We start from the raw sequence: 18,622 nt of genomic DNA, 5'->3' as shown, positions 1-18,622 counted from the left end.
ACATTTTGTTACAGGATCAATCTTGCTATAGGGTTTTGTATTCGCCCTGATGATTCATGGGATGCTAAACCTTTGTAAATTCCTGGTTTAGTCCCCAGCTGAGCTATTGCGCCCAACTCTGGGCGTCGCCGTTTAGGAAGGGTGTCAAGGTCCCGGAGAGGGCGCAGCGGAGATTCACTCGAATGGTACCAGGGATGAAGGAGCAGAGAAGCTGGGATTGGTTCTGCTTAAAGCAATGAGGGGGTAAGGAGAGATTTGATAGAGGCGTTGAATGATGAAGGGTTTGGTTCGATTAGCCAAGGAAAGACATTTTCCACTGGCAATAAGCTCTGTAATCCAGATGACTCAGATTTTGAAATAATTGGCATTAGAGCCAGAATGGAGAGGAGGAGAAATTTTTTGCACACAGCGAGTTGTTATGGTCTGTCACTCACTGCCTTCAGAAGGGGGGATGGGGGGTGGGGGGGAGACTAACTGGACAGCTCATCCAAAGAGCCAGCACAGACACGATGGGCCGAATGGCCTCCTCCTGCACTGTAAGGTTCTAACGTAAAGACAGTTTTCGGTGAGTGCTTTCTAAAGCTTGCGATAAAAGTGTGAAATGATACCGAGTAATTTTGCAAGACTCTGCTGTTGGCTGAGAGCCCTGCTAATGGGAAACATGAGTTCGAGAACCAGGACCACACACAATTAGCTCTGCAGTGTAAGAATTACACCACACACAGAACTAGCCCTGTAGCGGAAGAATGTGCAGCTGCTATGTTGGTGGATGTGACTCGAACCTAAAGTGTGACTAAATCAATTGGCTCATTGTCCTTCCTTCATTCCAAAATGTTCGAATTATGGAGCGTTTGAGGCCAACTTGCGGTGGTTTTACTGTAATGACCTGCACCGATATAGCACCTTGACTGTTGTAAAACATCCCCAGAGCAGGACTATCAGACAAACTTTCACCCTGAGCCACGTAGGGAGGTATTAGGAGGGGCTTGAGCAAAGAGGTATCGTTTCAAGCGGCATCTTGATGCAGGAGAGAGGTGGAGAGGGCTAGGGAAGGAATTCCAGAGTTTGGGGCCTTGGAAACGGAAGACACAGCCACCAGCGGTGGAGTGATTAAAATCGGGGGATGCAGAGGATAGAGGAGCACAGAGATCTCGGAGTGTTGCCGATCTAATGCAGAGATCCCTCGCTGGTGGCTTTGATTTGATTTGATATCCCACAGTTCCTTTGTTGCCTTGTTGGATTTCGACGCAGGTTTTGGTCAATTCTTTGCCAATTCATCTCAAAGGACGGAATTATTGCCCGTGCATCAGTTAGAATTACCGAGTCTCAGAGATCAGAAGCAGGCCACTTGGCCCATTCAGGTCGATGACCTTTCATCAGTAAGGGCCAATCCCACCACCCTGATCTTTCCCCAAAGTCCACCATCTTCGACTCAGAGACGCAATAGCCCCTGCCTTAACTCCTTGGAGAGAAGGCGGCGAAGAGGAGATTTGATAGAGATGTTCAAAATCATGAGGGGGCTGGACAGAGTAGACAGGGAGAAGCTGTTCCTGCTCGTAAAAGGATCGAGAACGAGAGGGCACAGATTTAAAGTGATTTGCCAAAGAAGCAAATGTGACGTAAGAAAAAAACTTTTTCACACGAGTGGTTCGGGTCTGGAATGCACTACCTGGGAGTGTGGTGGAGGCAGGTTCAATCGAGGCATTCAAGGGGGCATTAGATGATTATTTGAATAGAAACAATGTGCAGGGGTACGGGGGAAAAGGCAGGGCAATGTCACTGGGTCATAATGCTCTTTGGGAGAGCTGGTGCAGACATGATGGGCCCAATGGTCTCCTTCTGTGCCGTTAAAACTCTGCGATTCTCTGATTCTGCTCCCTGTGACAAACTGCAACAACTCTCTGTGACAAAATTCCTCCTACTCTTGCCCCTCACACTCTCTGTCACAATCTGAAATTGATGACCTCTTCACCACTGGAACTTCATCCAGAGGAATTCATTTTTAAACCACCTCCAACAAATCTCCTTTTAGCCTCCCCTGCTCCAGCAGAGATGGTCTCAATGTCTCAAGTCTCTTCTCATCACCTGAGTTTCCATCACTATTATCGTCCTTGATTAATCTATCCTGTTCCCCGCTGTACATCTGTTGTTTGATTTGCCTCAGAGCAATGCAGAGATGACACAAGTTTCCAAGTGTCCAGGGACTTTATTTAGAGTGTTTTACGATGCTTTAAAATATCTACACCATGTTTCGAGCAGCTTCCAGCTCTTTCTGTGGTGTCTGTTTACTGAGCTCAAAGTTCATTCCCAGGCTGAACGAAACAGTGAGCATCAATAGTAAACAGACACCACAGAAAGAGCTGGAAGATACAGTCGTTCTCTGTGTCTTTAATATCTGATAATAAATAGCTCAAAACTGCAGAAAATATTCTTAATTGTGCTCTAACCATTGCATTGTATAAAATTATCACATTCCCTTTGCGCTTGTATTTTATGTCCCTATTTTAAAAACCCAGAAACACTATTGAATTTTCGATTGCTTTGTCCACATTGTTATAATCCCAGCTGAGGTTACCCCTGGATAAACCCAATCCCAGATTGGAACCCAGCTTGATGGATTATTTGTTTATTTAATTACATGGAGAGGGGCTACTGAACAGAGTCACAGGAATCAGCTGATGAACTTTTAACAAAAGAATAAAACATTTATTTAAAAAGAAAAGATGAACTACATTACAATACTCCTTCACCCACAACTATACCTTTACAGATATATATATAGATTTGTAAGGATAACACAAGTTACAATAGCTATCTTACACTTTAACGTCCACAGTAAGTACAGTCCATGTAAACCAATAGTCACCCTGTGGTCAGACACACCACTCTCTGAAACAAAGTGAGAGATGCCACCCCAGACAGATGCTATATATCTCTCTCAGCTACCCCCACCCCCTCCAGACGCTTATCACACCATAAGCCAACCAGTCTCACTGAACTCCGTCTTTCAAAGGAGGGTTTCCAATCCCCACTCTCAAAGAACTTATCTTGGAATCTTCTCCGAAGCCGACACTTTCCCTCAGACAGCTTCCTCAAGGGTCCATCTCCGGGGTTTCAAACTCTCCTTCCGATGTTCCTCTTCCCTGGGTCACCACATGCATTCAAGCTGTCTTCCATGCACTCTCTCTCACCGACTCAGCCCTCAACAGGACACCACTGCTTCACATGCCCATTGCAAAGAGTTATAGACCTTCAGCTATCTCTTTGGACCTTCTGACTTTTCCCAAGCTTTTATCTCATGAAGAGATATTAATGTCTATAATGTTATTGGAAATTATTTTTAAATGGGAGTTGTAGCAGGGTCTATGTCTCTGTGTGTGGCTTAACTGGATTAAAGCCAGCTAGCCCGGGTGCTTTGATGTATAGTAGTTTTGATATGTTAATTAGATAAATGTAAGGAGGAAGAAGGTAAAGTGTAAATTTGCATTTGTTGAATAAACCATTCAAAAGAATGGGTAAAATCTTGCACCTAGCTGGGAGACTCCAAGCAATGTGTTTATATTACTAATAAAACTGGTGGAATGAAAAGATTATTGTTAGGAGAGGTAAAAATTATTAAAAACCTAGTAATTCAATGGAAAATTTACATTCAAAGGGGAAGCTAGGTATAATCAGAAAGGAGTTAGTGCGTATAGGTCAGAGGCATTTAAGATCTACCCAGCCTGTAAGCCTACAACTGTCTGCAAAGGAATCAAATTGCAAGGAACCTCATTTTGAATCCTAAGGCCAAAAGTGCTTTGCCTGGTGTCTGTTTAAAGTCTATGGGTTATTGTTGCTTTGGTGAAGATTTGCCTAGGAGTGATTAATTTGGGGATTTGTTTAAAAGTTATTATGGTAGTAATTTGTAGACATGTGTATGTGTTTAATTTCTTGTTTAATTCATAAATGTTTAATTTGGTTTTATATATTAAAAAAATCACTTGAGGCTCGGTGGTCTTATTCCTGAATTCAGAGCTGCATCTCAAAAATACCAATTGAATATATAGGTTTTGACGGTTGTTCAAGTTTCCCTCTGGGATTTAAACAACTCAGCCTTTACCAACTGCTGTGTCATAACAATCTCTTTAAGCTTGAAACTTGGAGCCTTTCTCTCTGCTCCTTACTTTCACTTCCACAGAGCAAGACCATTTCCAGGTTCCTAGGGCTTTCTCCTGGTCCCTGTCGCACTCATTTGGCCTTGGGACTTTTTGGTTCATTTGGGAAATGTACTGTCTCCGTAGTTCCCTCTCCCAGTGTCCAGTCTCTCCTGGCATCTGTCTTCAAACCAACTTTGGCTTGGGACTGGCTATCTGCCCCTTCCAGCTGCCTCTCTGACGCAGCTACTTTCAATGCACTTTAGCTTGGGATTGGCTATGTGCCCCTTCCAGGTTGCTTCTGCCTGACAGCTGTCTTCAAAACCAACTGAGCTCAAACAGCTTCCAAATCAAACTGCTGTTTCTAGTTTCTTCTGTGTATCTACAAGAGGGACCTGCCTCTCTGGGAACAACCCAGTTTCTCTACTCTTGTTTGTTTGTTTAACTTAATTTAGAGTCGTAAAACTCTCATTAGAAATGCAGGCACCTTTTACAGTGATACTAAAACTCAATTTGACTTTTCTTAACACACAGATACAGAAATACAAATCAAACCTAAATTTTAAAGCTAAAACTCATTCCTAACACCCACAAATACAAATATAACTTACTTAAACTATCTCTATTTCCTAGCAACATGTAATCCCATTTTAAGCAATTATGGCCTGGATTTTCTGCAAAGTGGCGATCACTGTGGGATTGCCACTCCGCTCTTACTTTCCTGTGCCCCCACTCTTCTCTGCATTTTTGCTGGGTCCTCCGAGCTTGGCTCCTTCAGAAATGCAGAGCATCCAGTCTCGCAAAGTGCTTCATCACAGTGCTGGAGCGTTGAGGGAAGACAAGTTATGCCCTATTTTTACAGCACCAGCTGCCATATGCTAAGTTTAAAGGTCCAGTGTAAATGTTAATGATTGGGTGAATGGGCAGGTGTGGTAGATGGGTGAGGTGGTAGGTGGGTGAGGTGGTAGGTGGGTGAGGGGGTGGGTGGGTGAGGGGGTAGGCGGGTGAGGGGGTAGGCGGGTGAGGGGGTAGGCGGGTCAGGAGGTATAGGTGGATCAGGAGGTATAGATGGATGAGGTGGTGGGTGGGTGAGGAGGTGGGTGGGTGAGTGTGGTGGGTAGGTGGGTGAGGTGGTTGGTGGGTGAGTGTGGTTGGTGGGTGAGTGTGGTTGGTGGGTGAGTGTGGTGGGTGGGTGAGTGTGGTGGGTGGGTGAGTGGGGTGGTGGGTGGGTGAGGGGGTAGGTGGGTAAGGGGGTAGTTAGGTCTGATCAGGACAGGTGGGATTGTCAGGCTGAGGGCTGGTCAGGTCGTGTCGGGTTGGGTTTGGGGATTGGGAAGGTGTCAGTGTGAGTGATTGGGGGGGGGTCAATTGTATAGTTACTCAGGAGTTAGACTAGGAGTCTTCTGACTAACATTTCCTGGGTAGCAATCCAGGTAAGTACCTCAGAACTGTCTGAAGTCTCTGACTCTAGCTCAGAAGTCTCTTGGCATCAGCCAAACATAGGCAAGGAAACCTACTGCTGGTGACCAGCGACTGCCCCCTTACCCCTCAGCTGATGAATCCGTACTCCTCCTGAGCACCAATTGGAAGAAGGAGCACTGCTGGCCAAGTCCTAACTGACCACCACACAGTCCTTGTGGAGGCAAAGTCCCATCTTGATACCCTCCATCGCGTTGTGTGGCACTTACCACCGTGCTAAATGGGATAGATTTCGAACAGATCTAGCAAATCAAAACTGGGCATCCATGATGCACCTGGGGCCTTCAGCAGTAGCAGAATTATACTCGAGCACAATCTGTAACCTCATGGCCTGGCATATCCCCCACTCTACCATTACCATCAAGCAGGGGGATCAACTCTGTTCAATGAAGAGTGTAGGAGGGTATGCCAGGAGCAGCACTGGGCATACCTAAAAATGAGGTGTCAACTTGGTGAATCTATGACACAGGACTACTTGCATACCAACGTGACGTGCGATGGACAGAGCTAAAAGCTCCCACAACCAATGGATCAGATCTAAGCTCTGCAGTCCTGCCACATCCAGTCATCAATGGTGGTGGACAATTAAACAACTCACTGGAGAAACAGGCTCCACAAATATCCCCATCCTCAATGATGGGGGAGCCCAGCACATCAGTGCAAAATACAAGGCTGAAGCATTTGCAACAATCCTGAGCCGGAAGTGCCGAGTGGATGATCCATCTCAGCCCCCTCCGGAGGTCCCCAGCATCACAGATGCCAGTCTTTAGCTAATTCGATTCACCCCACATGATATCAAGAAACGGCTGAAGGCACTGGATACTGCAAAGGCTATGGGCCCTAACAATATTCCAGCAATAGTACTGAAGACTTGTGCTCCAGAACTTTCCGTGCCCCTAGCCAAGCTGTTCCAGTACAGCTACAACACTGGCATCTACCTGGCTATGTGGAAAATTGCCCAGGTATGTCCTGTACACACAAAGCAGGACAAATCCAACCCGGCCAGTTATCTCCCCATCAGTCTACTCTCCATCATTAGTAAAGTAATGGAAGGGGTCATCAACAGTGCTATCAACCAGCACTTGCTTAGCAATAACCTGCTCACTGACACTCAGTTTGGGATCTGCCAGGGCCACTCAGCTCCTGACCTCATTACAGCCTGGGTTCAAACATGTACAAAAGAGCTGAACTCCCGAGGTGAGGTGAGAGTGACTGCCCTTGACATCAAGGCAGCATTTGACTGAGTGTGGCATCAAGGAGCCCTAGCAAACTGGAGTCAATGGGAATCGGGGGAAAACTCTCTACTAGTTGGATTCATACCTAGCACAAAGGAAGATGATTTTGGTTGTTGAAGGTCAGTCATCTCAGTTCCAGGACATCACTGCAGGAGTTCCTCAGGGTAATGCCCTAGGCCCAACCATCTTCAACTGCCTCATCAATGACCTTCCTTACGTATAAATTCAGAAATGGGGATGTTCGCTGATGATTGCACAATGTTCAGCACCATTCGCAACTCCTCAGAAAAATGAAGCAATCCCTGTCCAAATGCAGCAAGACCTGGACAATACCCAGGCTTGGGCTGACAAGTGGCAAGTAACATTTGCGCCACACAAGTGTCAGGCAATGACCATCTCCAACAAGAGAGAATCCAACCATCACCCCTTGATGTTCAATGGCATTACCATCACTGAATCCTTCACTATCAACATCCTGGGGGGGTTACCATTGACCAGAAACTGAACCCTTTGCTGAGCCCAAGGAGTCCAAAGAAGAGTCATTTTGGACTCAAAACATTAACTCTTGTTTCTTTCTCCACAGATGCTGCTGGACCTGTTGAGTATTTCCAGCACTTTCTGTTTTTATTTCGGATTTCCAGCATCACAATATTTTGCTTTGATCCTAGTCTAGGCAATCTGTCCTCATCATTTTAGCCCTTTAGATCTTGAATCATTCTGAGTAATTTTGATTAAAGAATTAAATATTTGTATTAAATGCAGAGTATCAGGGCAGTTTTCCAATCTGCACGGGTGATGAACAAGGATTCCTCTCCCTGACTACAATAATTTCCCGTCTCCGCAGGGTTGTGTCTCTATTGGACAAGTACTGGAAATGGGGTCAAGACAGCTGGAAGAGAGAATGAACTAACATTCATATAGCACCTTTCACAACCTCTGGATGTCCCAAAGCGCTTCACAGCCAATTAAGTTTCTTTTAAAATTGTAGTCATTGTGGTAAAGTAGGAAATGTGGCAGCCAATTTGCACACAGCAAGCTCCCACAAAGAGCAACATGATAATGGCCAGATAGTCTGTTTAGTGATGTTGATTATTGGTCAGAATACCAAGGATAACTCTCCTGTTCTTCTTTGAAGTAGTGGGTGGAATCTTTTAAGTTCACCTGGGGGTGTTAAACTTGTGTTTAACATCTCATCCAGAAGACGGCACACAGGCAGAGCAGCACTCCGGCTGCTCGTGCTCAGGCCTTTGGCATGGGATTCAAGTCCACAATCTTTCGATACGGAGACAAGTGTGCTACTGGCTGACACTGCCCTGGTCCCATATTACAGGTTAAAATCTTAGCCAGCGCAGCCGAGGCCTCCTAATGCTCATGCTGCACTTAAAAGAAGCACTAATAAGCTCACTCTTAGTCAGAGGTGGCTCATGCCTCTTTTTGAAGCAACAGTTCAGAGAGGTGGGAAGGGACAGAGTGAAGTTTTTTTTATTCATTCACAGGATGTGGGTGTCGCTGGCTAGGCCAGCATTTATTGCCCATCCTTAATTGCCCCTTGAGAAGGTGGTGGTGAGCTGCCTTCTTGGACCGCTGCAGTCCCTGTGGTGTAGGTACACCCACAGTGCTGTTAGGAAGGGAGTTCCAGGATTTTGACCCAGTGACAGTGAAGGAACGGCGATATATTTCCAAGTCAGGATGGTGAGTGACTTGGAGGGGGACTTCCAGGTGATGGTGTTCCCATGTATCTGCTGCCCTTGACCTTCTAGATGGTACTGGTCGTGGGTTTGGAAGGTACTGTCTAAGGAGCTTTGGTGAGTTGCTGCAGTGCATCTTGTAGATGGTACACACTGCTGCCACTGTGCGTCGGTGGTGGGGGGAGTGAATGTTTGTGGATGGGGTGCCAATCAAGCGGGGCTACTTTGTCCTGGATGGTGTCCAGCTTCTTGAGTGTTGTGGGAGCTGCACTCATCCAGGCAAGTGGAGAGTATTCCATCACACTCCTGACTTGTGCCTTGTAGATGTTGGACAGACTTTGGGGAGTCAGGAGGTGAGTTACTCACCGCAGGATTCTTAGCCTCTGACCTGCTCTTGTAGCCACTGTATTTATATGGCCGGTCCAGTTCAGTTTCTGGCCAATGGCAAGCCCCAGAATGTTGATGGGTGTCTGTTACCCCATCGTAGGGTGCTGCATGTTGACAGAGAGGAAAGAGACCAATACAAAAGAACCTGATGCAGGTGACTCAGACGAAGGTGAGGGGGAAGTAGAGGAGTTCAAGCACAACACACTGCGACCAGAAAAGCCAAGGAGGAAATAGAACCGAGCTTCCAGTAGTCTGCTCATTCCCCTCACAAAACCCCCCTGTATTAACAATGTTTATCACCCTCCCTTATGGCTTCATTTAAGAACATTGAAACTCTTCAGGCAACTTTGATATCAATGATACATTGACAATCCAGACTCTGTTTCTATGGAGACACTGCAGAGCAATTTTCCAAAAGTGATAAAGGTGTTTAATTTGCACAGACACACCAATTGCTTCAGACTAGCAGAGACCTGCAAAACGTTTGCAGTGAATTAGTATCTTTATTGCAATAGTGTTTCTTTTAAATCCACATCCTGTGCCATTCCGTCCTTTCCATAGCCATTGTCTCATGCTGTGCCCATCCCATTCCTTTAATTCCTCTCATATCATCCCCATCCCATGCCCCATTCTGCCCACCCCACCCCCCATTTCATACCACCCCATGCATTCCTCCTCCATGGCACCTGCTCCCATGCTACCCTCTTCCCATTCTGTCTACCCCCAATCCCATTCTGAAACCCTTTCCAATGCTGTCCCCCACACTCCCCGCAGCCCCCGCCCCCGCCCCCCAATCCCTCAGGCTGGGGTAATGTTATTGTTGGGCTCTGCTCACCTTTCGCTGTTGTTCATCTCCACCAGTCGCCCACACCCCTTTCCCGCCTCCACCACCTACAACCGTCGGCAACCGCGGGTACGTCATACCCTCCAGTCCTCCGCATGCCCCACGTGCCTCCTCGTGCGCCAGGCCCAGCCCACCAAGTCAACTCACCGACCAATCAGAGAACTGCGGACAGACAAAAACCGCGCGAAGTAGTCACGATTTCGCCTGTCACGCAAGCGCCAAGCGATAGTGCTTTTCTTAGAAGTTTATTCGCCCTTCCCGCTCATGAGAGGGTTGAACTCCTTCAGGCCGAAGGCTGCTGATGCTCACCCCATGAGCCTCAAGGTGATCGGGGCCCGGTTTTGCCCAAAGCTGTGAGCTCTGTGTTGGTGGGGGGGCAGTGTTACCCAGCTGGCTCTCTGGGACCATGGTTGGGGATGGCTGCGAAGCAGGCCCCCTGAGAGATGACAGCATGTACCCTTGTTGCATCTCATCTGCCTCCCCTGATCTGTGGAGTTGCAGACTGCAGGTGGTAAGCGATGCCCTTGATTGTCCCCTGTCCACCCAGCCCAGCAGCCTCACCAAGGATAAGGGCCCAGAGTCTGGATGGCAAGATTCCAGCCTGGTGACAAGCTCCGGTAAAATCGACTACCTGTGGTGAGGGCCTGGCTGCAGTGCTCTGAAGGAAGACCACGTGCTCCCAGGGAAAGCTACACACCGCTGCAGGTTTGCAGGCTCCTCCGTACTCCCTGCCATGGTGATGGACCTTGGTGGGCTTCCCAACGCCTCGTACAGCCTGCTCACACGATGCAAGAGGTTTTCTTTTCATAACCGTGATCCTGAAGTTCACGTATCATAATCCCCAAGCACCGGTGAAAATCCCGGGTCACCCAAATCGGAATTCGGTCAGCATCACCAACAAACCCGATTGACCTAGCACCTTTAACCTAAAACAAGCTAAAGCGCTTCACAGGGATGTTTGGGGGCAAAATTTGACACAGAGCCACCTGGGAGATGTTAGGTCGGGTGAGTAGAAGCTTGGTCAAGGTGGAAGTTTTTCAGAAGTGTCTTAAAGGAGGAGCACAAGAGGCTGAGAGGTGTAGGGAGTGAATTCTGGAGCTTAGCTTTAAAGGCATAAGGTTCATAATGTGAGGAGCTTGATACAGAGCCACATAACAGACCTGTGAGCAAAGTTATTGCTCGTGGAATAAAAGGGACAGTAGTGACACGGATACGAAATTGGCCGAGTGACAGGAAACAGAGACTATTGTTTAATGGATGTTTTTTGACTAAGGAAGGTTTGTAGTGGAGTTCCCCAGGGGTCGGTGTTGGGACCCTTGCTTTTCCTGGTATATATTAATGACCTAGACCTTGGCGGACAGGGCACAATTTGAAAGTTTGTGGATGATACAAAACTCAGAAACATTGTGAACTGTGAGGAGGATAGTGTAGGACAAAAAGGACATAGACAAGTGGGTGGAATGGGCAGACAAGTAGCAGATGAAGTTCAATGCAAAGAAATGTGAAGCGAATCCTTTTGGTAGGAAGAATATGGAATGACAATATAAAATAAAGGGTACAACTCTAAAGGTGGTGTAGCTAGCCGAAGGACCTGGGTGTATCTGTGCATAAATCTTTGCAGGTGGCAGGACAAGTTGAGAGTGTGCATACAGTTACCAAGGCTTTATTAATAGGGGCATAGAGTACAAGAGCAAGGAGGTTATGTTAAACATGTACAGGATACCAGTTTGGCCTCAGCTGGAGTATTGGATCCAGTTCTGGGTGCCGCACTTCAGGAAGAATGTGAAAGGATTCGAGAGGGTTCAGAAAAGATTCACAAGAATGATTCCAGGGATGAGGAACTTCAGTTATGTGGATAGATTGGAAAAGTTGGGGCTGTTTTCCTTGGAGAAGAGAAGGTTGAGAGGAGATTTGATAGAGGTGTTGAAAATCGTGAGGGGACTGGGCAGAGTAGACAGGGAGAAACTGTTCCCACTTGTGAAAGAATTGAGAACCAGAGGGCACGGATTTAAAGTAATTAGTGAGAAAAGCAAAAATGATATGAGGAGCAACTTTTTCATACAGCAAGTGGTTAGGGTTCGGAATGCGCTGCCTGAGAGTGAGGTGGAGGCAGGTTCAATCGAAGCATTTGAAAGGGAATTAGACTGTTATCTGAAAAGGAAGAATATGCAGGGTTATGGGGAGAGGGTGGGAGAATGGCACTAGGTGCATTGGTCATTTGGAGAGCTGGTACAGGCACAATGGGCCGAATGGCCTCCTTCTGTGCTGTAACAATTCTGTGATCTGCAAACACCATTAAGCATCACACAAAGTTTGCCTGACGAATCTGATTTTTTATTTTGACAAGCTGACAAAAGCAGTGGAGAGGGGAATATCTATGGATGTTGTTTATTTGGGCTTCCGGAAGGCATTTAATAAAGTTCCTCATAAGAGACTGTTAGCTAAAGTTGAAGCTCATGGAATTGAGAGCAAATGATCAATCTGGTTAGGAAATTGGCTGAGCAGCAGGAACAGCGAGAAGGGACAATGGACAGGTACTCTAATAGGCAAGATGTGACTCGTGGTGTCCCGCAAGGATTTGTGTGAGGCTTCAGCTGTTCAGTGTACTTATTAACAACTTAGATGATGGGATAGAAAGCTACATAACCAAATTTTCCGACGACACAAATTAGACAGCATCGTAAGCAGTGTGGTTGGAAGCGTAACATTACAAAGAGATATTAACAGATGAAGTGAATGGGCAAAACTGTGGCAAATGGATTTCAATGTAGGCAAGTGTGAGGTTACCCACTTTGGACCTAAGGATAGAACAGGGGGACTTTTTGAATGGAACGTACTACAAATTAGCCGTGCGTATTGTGGAGGCAGCAGTTGTGTGTGTAAACATGTTAAAAGATGAGTTTGAGCAGGAATACACTGGCAGCATGTCTTTACCAGAGGGTGGTGAGACTCTGAAATGCATTACCCACTGCTGTTCTGGATATTGACTGTCTGCAGCTTTACAACAGGGAGCTAGATTGGTTCCTGACTGGAACAGAGACCACATCACATAGACAGTAAGTGTCTTTATAGATAATACCTGGTCCATATAATTTCCTCGTCTGGTTTCCATCTCCTATAGGGGTCGGACAGGAATTTTCGAGAGTATTCTTCTCCCCTTTTTAGGCCCTGGGTTTTTCTCTGCTATTTTTCGATGTGCAATCAAGCTGACACACCCAGACAATCCAGCGTGAGGGGCCGATTCCGCTGAACAGGGCTTATAGTGCGATGCTAAAGTATTGAAATTAGGTTCCCGACGTTTAGCGGTGGGAAACACGACCCACCATTGACGGGTGGAACGGACAATTGCAAACTGGTCTCACAACGGAGTAAAACCAATGTTTGGCCTTTTTGCCATATTGTCCGCTCATGCCACCAAATATACCCACCGTCAACGGGAGCGGAAAATTCTGCCCTTGGTCAAAAAGGTAGGATTTAAGGAGGAAAGAAAGATGAAGATGTGCAGAGATTTAGGGAGGGAATTCCCGAGCTTGGGGCCTAGTCAGCTGAAGGCATGGCCGCCAGTGGTGTGGCAAAGAAAATCGGGGATGGACCAAAATCCAGAATTGCATCAGCACAGAGACCTCAAGAGGGTTGTGGGGCTGAAGGAGTTAAAGAGACAGGGAGGGGTTGAGGCCATGGAGCGATTTGAACACAAGGATGAGAATTTTAAATTCATGGTGTTGAGATCCTGGGAGCCAATAGATCAGTAAGCACAAGGGTAATGGGTGAAAGGGGCTTGGTGTGAGTTAGGATATGAACAGCAGAGTAGTCTTGGTAGGTTTGTTGCTAAAATGTCTAAGCAATGTAGAACAACAATCAATAAAGGCAATAGGTTGTTGGACTACAAAGCTAAAAGAATCCAATATAATTCAGTGGAGGTAATATAGTGCTCAGGTCAGACCGCATCTTTAACCCTGTGTCTAGTTCTGGTCACCAAGAAACAAGAAGAGTCTTGAGGTTGATCTCTGCTTTCAGGGCTTTACCTTATGAAGAAAGGCTTGGGCTTTTTAACCTCCATTGTTCCAAATCCCTCCACAACCTCTCGTCACCTCTGTAACCTCCTCCAGCCCCACAACCCTCCGAAATCCCTGCACCCCTCTAACTCTGACCTCTTGCAAATCCCAAATTCTAATCACGCCACCAATGCTGGCCGTGTCTGCAGCTGCCTGGGTCACAGGCTCTGGGCTTCCCTCCCTAAACCTCTCCGCCTCCCTAGCTCTCTGTCCTCCTTTACGACGAAGCTTAAAATCTGCGTTTTTGACCAAGCTTTTTGCCACCTGGAGCAGCATCTCCTCATGTGGCTCAGTGTCAAATTCTGTTTGATCCTGCAGAGTGACTTGCAGCATTTAGCCATGTTAAAGGCGCTATCTGAACACAATTTGTTTTTGTTGTAGAAAGGAGGAATCAGAAAGGTGACTACAGAGATTTAGAACAAAAACAAAAACAAAAATACCTGGAAAATCTCAGCAGGTCTGGCAGCATCTGCGGAGAGGAACACAGTTAACGTTTCGAGTCCGTATGACCCTTCAACAGAACTAAGTAAAAATAGAGAAGGGGTGAAATATAAGCTGGTTTAAGGGGGGGTGCGGTTTGGGACAAGAAGAGCTAGATAGAGGGCCAGTGATAGGTGGAGATAACCAAAAGATGTCATAGACAAAAGGACAAAGAGGTGTTGAAGGTGGTGATATTATCTAAAGGAATGTGCTAATTAAGGGTAGAAAGCAGGACAAGCAAGGTACAGATAGCCCTAGTGGGGGTGGGGTGGGGTGAAGGAATCGAAAAAGGCTAAAAGATAGAGATAAAACAATGGATGGAAATACATTTAAAAATAATGGAAATAGGTGGGAAAAGAAAAATCTATATAAATTATTGGAAAAGACAAAAAGGAGGGGGAAAATCGGAAAGGGGGTGGGGAATGGAGGAGAGAGTTCATGATCTAAAGTTGTTGAATTCAATATTCAGTCCGGAAGGCTGTAAAGTGCCTAGTCGGAAGATGAGGTGCTGTTCCTCCAGTTTGTGTTGAGCTTCGCTGGAACAATGCAGCAAACCAAGGACGGACATGTGGGCGTGAAAGCAGGGTGGTGTGTTGAAATGGCAAGTGACAGGGAGGTCTGGGTAATGCTTGCGGACAGACCGAAGGTGTTCTGCAAAGCGTTCACCCACTCTGTGTTTGGTCTCTCCAATGTACAGGAAACCGCATTGGGAGCAACAAATGCAGTAGACTAAGTTGAGGGAAGTGCAAGTGAAATGCTGCTTCACTTGAAATGAGTTTTTGGGCCCTTGGATGGTGAGGAGAGGGGAAGTGAAGGGGCAGGTGTTGCATCTCCTGCGGTTGCATGGGAAGGTGCCGTGGGAGGGGGTTGAGGTGCAGGGGGTGATGGAGGAGTGGACCAAGGTGTCACGGAGGGAACGATCCCTATGGAATGCCGCCGGGGAGGTGAAGGGAAGATGTGTTTGGTGGTGGCATCATGCCACCATGAGATTTAGAAGATGGTTAGGGATTAGAAAATCTCCAACTTAAATTGACAGATCGAAGAGCTCAAACTAACTTTCTGACCAACATCAGGAACTTCCTCAGGCCAAGAGAGGAATAGGTTCCAGTTAATGTCTCGGAGGCAACAAAATTGGAGTCTCTAGGAAATATTTGGAGCTACAGTTGGAAGAGAAAATAAGGATTTTATTGGCTGGATAAAGGAAGATGGGATTGATGGCTGTTTTCATCAATAATTATCTTCTGATGTAAATCTCGGTGTATGAATCTTCCTCTCTGTCCCTCTCTCCTTTTGTGTGTCTCTCTCTGTGAGTTTCCTTGTCTCTATAGGAATATCTTTCTATGAGTGTATCGCTATCTGTATGCTTGTTCCTCTTCTCTCTCCATCTGCCTCCCTGTGTCTGATCCTTCCTTTGTATATCTCTGGCTACCTCCCACTCTCTGTCATAGGAACATAAGAACTGGGAGCAAGAGTAGGCCATTCGGCCCTTCAAGCCTGCTCCATCATTCTATAAGATCACGCCTGATGTTCTACCTCAATTTCATCTTCCTGCAACTATCTCCACCTTTTTTTAATTCGTTCACGGGATGTGGGTGTCACTGGCTGGGTCGGCATTTATTGCCCAGCCCTAATTGCCCCTTGAGAAGGTGATGGTGAGCTGCCTTCTTGAACCGCTGCAGTCCATGTGGTGTGGGTACACCCACAGTGCTGTTAGGGAGGGAGTTCCAGGATTTTGACCCAGTGACAGTGAAGGAACGGCGATATATTTCCAAGTCAGGATGGTGAGTGACTTGGAGGGGAGCTTCCAGGCGGTGGTGCTTCCATCTATCTGCTGCCCTTATCCTTCTAGATGGTAGTGGTCGTGGGTTTGGAAGGTGCTGTCGAAGGAGCCTTGGTGAATTCCTGCAGTGCATCTTGTAGATGGTATACACTGCTGACACTGTGCGTCGGTGGTGGAGGGAGTTTGTGGATGGGATGCCAATCAAGCGGGCTGCTTTGTCCTGGATGGTGTCAAGCGTCTTGAATATTGTGGAAGCTGCACTCATCCAGGCAAGTGGAGAGTATTCCATCACACTCCTGACTTGTTCCTTGTCGATGGTGGACATCGGGGAGTCAGGAGGTGAGTTACTCACTGCAGGATTCCTAGCCTCTGATCTGCTCTTTTAGCCACAGTATTTATATGGCTAGTCCAGTTCAGATTTTCTGTTCACTACCTGAACCATTGGACAATTCATGCCAATAACCCATGGTTGAAGAGAAATGTTCAAACAAAAATTTTTTTAAAGGTATCATTTTTTAATGTCTGGATGATTTTTCTCCCAGGGTTGCACACAGCAGTGTCCTGAAGACCGATCTTCAATTCCTGGAGACTCCAGGCCAATCCTGGAGGGTTGGCAACACTAATCCCTCCTCACAGGCCAACGCCCTCATCCTGGGGATCAGTCTAGTGAACCTTTAGACGCTCCCTCCAGTATGTCATGTGTCTTTCTGTGTGTTTTTCTCGCATTCTCTCACTGAAAGTATCTGTATGAGTCATCATTTGTGCATAAGTTTCTCTCTCAAGCAGTGATTTATTTTCTGAGTACAGCAAGTGTATCTGAACTGGTCTCTACGTGTAACATAAAGTTCCCTTCTCTCCGAGTCTCTCACTCTCGCTCCCCGAGTCTCTCTCTCTCTCTCTGAGTCTCGCTGTCTGTAACAATCTCCTCTGAGTCTCTCTCTCCCTCTCTCTCTCTCGCTCTAATAGTCTCCTCTCTGAGTCCCTCTCTCTGTCTGTAACAGTCTCTCTCTCTGTAAGAGTCTCCTCTCTCTGAGTCTCTCTCTCTGTAACAGTCTCCTCTGAGTCTCTCTTTGTAACAGTCTCCTCTCTCTGAGTCTCTCTTTCCCTCTCTCTCTCTCTCTGTAACAGTCTCCTCTCTCTTATTCTTTCTCTCTCCCTCTCTCTCTGTAACAGTCTCCTCTCTCTTATTCTTTCTCTCTCCCTCTCTCTCTCTGTAACAGTCTCCTCTCTCTTATTCTTTCTCTCTCCCTCTCTCTCTCTGTAACAGTCTCCTCTCTCTTATTCTTTCTCTCTCCCTCTCTCTCTCTGTAACAGTCTCCTCTCTCTTATTCTTTCTCTCTCCCTCTCTGTCTCTGTAACAGTCTCCTCTTTCTGAGTCTCTCTTTCCCACTCTCTCTGTAACAGTCTCCTCTCCCTGATTCTCTCCCTCTCTCGGTAACAGTCTCCTCTCTCTCTGAGTCGCTCTCTGTCTCTGTAACAGTCTCCTCTCTGTGAGTCCCTCTCTCTGTGTGTAATAGTCTCCTCTCTCTGAGTCTCTCTCTCCCTCTCTGTCTCTGTAACAGTCTCCTCTCTCTGAGTCCCTCTCTCCGTCTGTAACAGTCTCTCTCTGTAATAGTCTCCTCTCTCTGAGCCTCTCTCGCTCTCTCTCTGTAATAGTCTCCTCTCTCTGGGTCCCTCTCTCCGTCTGTAACAGTCTCTCTCTGTAATAGTCTCGTCTCTCTGAGCCTCTCTCGCTCTCTCTCTGTAACAGTCTCCTCTCTCTGAGTCTCTCTCTCTGTAACAGTCTTCTCTCTGGGTCTCTGTAACAGTCTCCTCTCTCTGAGTGTCTCTCTCTCTGTCTCTGTAACAGTCTCCTCTCTCTGAGTGTCTCTCTCTCTCTTTCTCTCTGTAACAGTCTCCTCTCTGAGTCTCTCCCTCTCTCTGTAATGGTCTCCTCTCTCTGAGTCTCTCTTTCCCTCTCTCTCTGTAACAGTCTCCTCTCTCTCTGAGTCTCTCTGTAACAGTCTCCTCTCTCTCTGAGTCTCTCTGTAACAGTCTCCTCTCTCTCTGAGTCTCTCTCTCTGTAACAGTCTCCTCTCTCTGAGTCTCTCTGTAACAGTCTCCTCTCTCTCTGAGTCTTTCTCTCTGTAACAGTCTCCTCTCTCTCTGAGTCTTTCTCTCTGTAACAGTCTCCTCTCTCTGAGTCTCTCTGTAACAGTCTCCTCTCTCTCTGAGTCTTTCTCTCTGTAACAGTCTCCTCTCTCTGAGTCTCTCTGTAACAGTCTCCTCTCTCTGAGTCTCTCTCTCTGTAACAGTCTTCTCTCTGGGTCTCTGTAACAGTCTCCTCTCTCTGAGTGTCTCTCTCTCTGTCTCTGTAACAGTCTCCTCTCTCTGAGTGTCTCTCTCTCTCTTTCTCTCTGTAACAGTCTCCTCTCTGAGTCTCTCCCTCTCTCTGTAATGGTCTCCTCTCTCTGAGTCTCTCTTTCCCTCTCTCTCTGTAACAGTCTCCTCTCTCTCTGAGTCTTTCTCTCTGTAACAGTCTCCTCTCTCTGAGTCTCTCTG

At 46.8% G+C, this 18,622-nt stretch overlaps 1 protein-coding gene across 1 annotated transcript in view; it reads left to right on the top strand.

The window, feature by feature from the left end:
• The window catches only part of LOC144686367 (protein mono-ADP-ribosyltransferase PARP12-like), a 50,559-nt gene extending 46,968 nt beyond the window's left edge, over positions 1-3,591 (top strand). Inside the window, exon 12 of the mRNA XM_078551461.1 lies at positions 1-3,591. This exon is cut by the window's left edge and continues 542 nt beyond it. The gene's annotated coding sequence lies outside the window, so the exon portion shown is untranslated.
• The last annotated feature ends 15,031 nt before the right edge of the window (positions 3,592-18,622 follow it).

The sequence above is a fragment of the Cetorhinus maximus genome, chromosome 11, assembly GCF_964194155.1.
Source record: "Cetorhinus maximus chromosome 11, sCetMax3.hap1.1, whole genome shotgun sequence".
Classification (NCBI taxonomy): Eukaryota; Metazoa; Chordata; class Chondrichthyes; order Lamniformes; family Cetorhinidae; genus Cetorhinus; species Cetorhinus maximus.
This window is presented reverse-complemented; position numbering and strand designations above follow the sequence as displayed.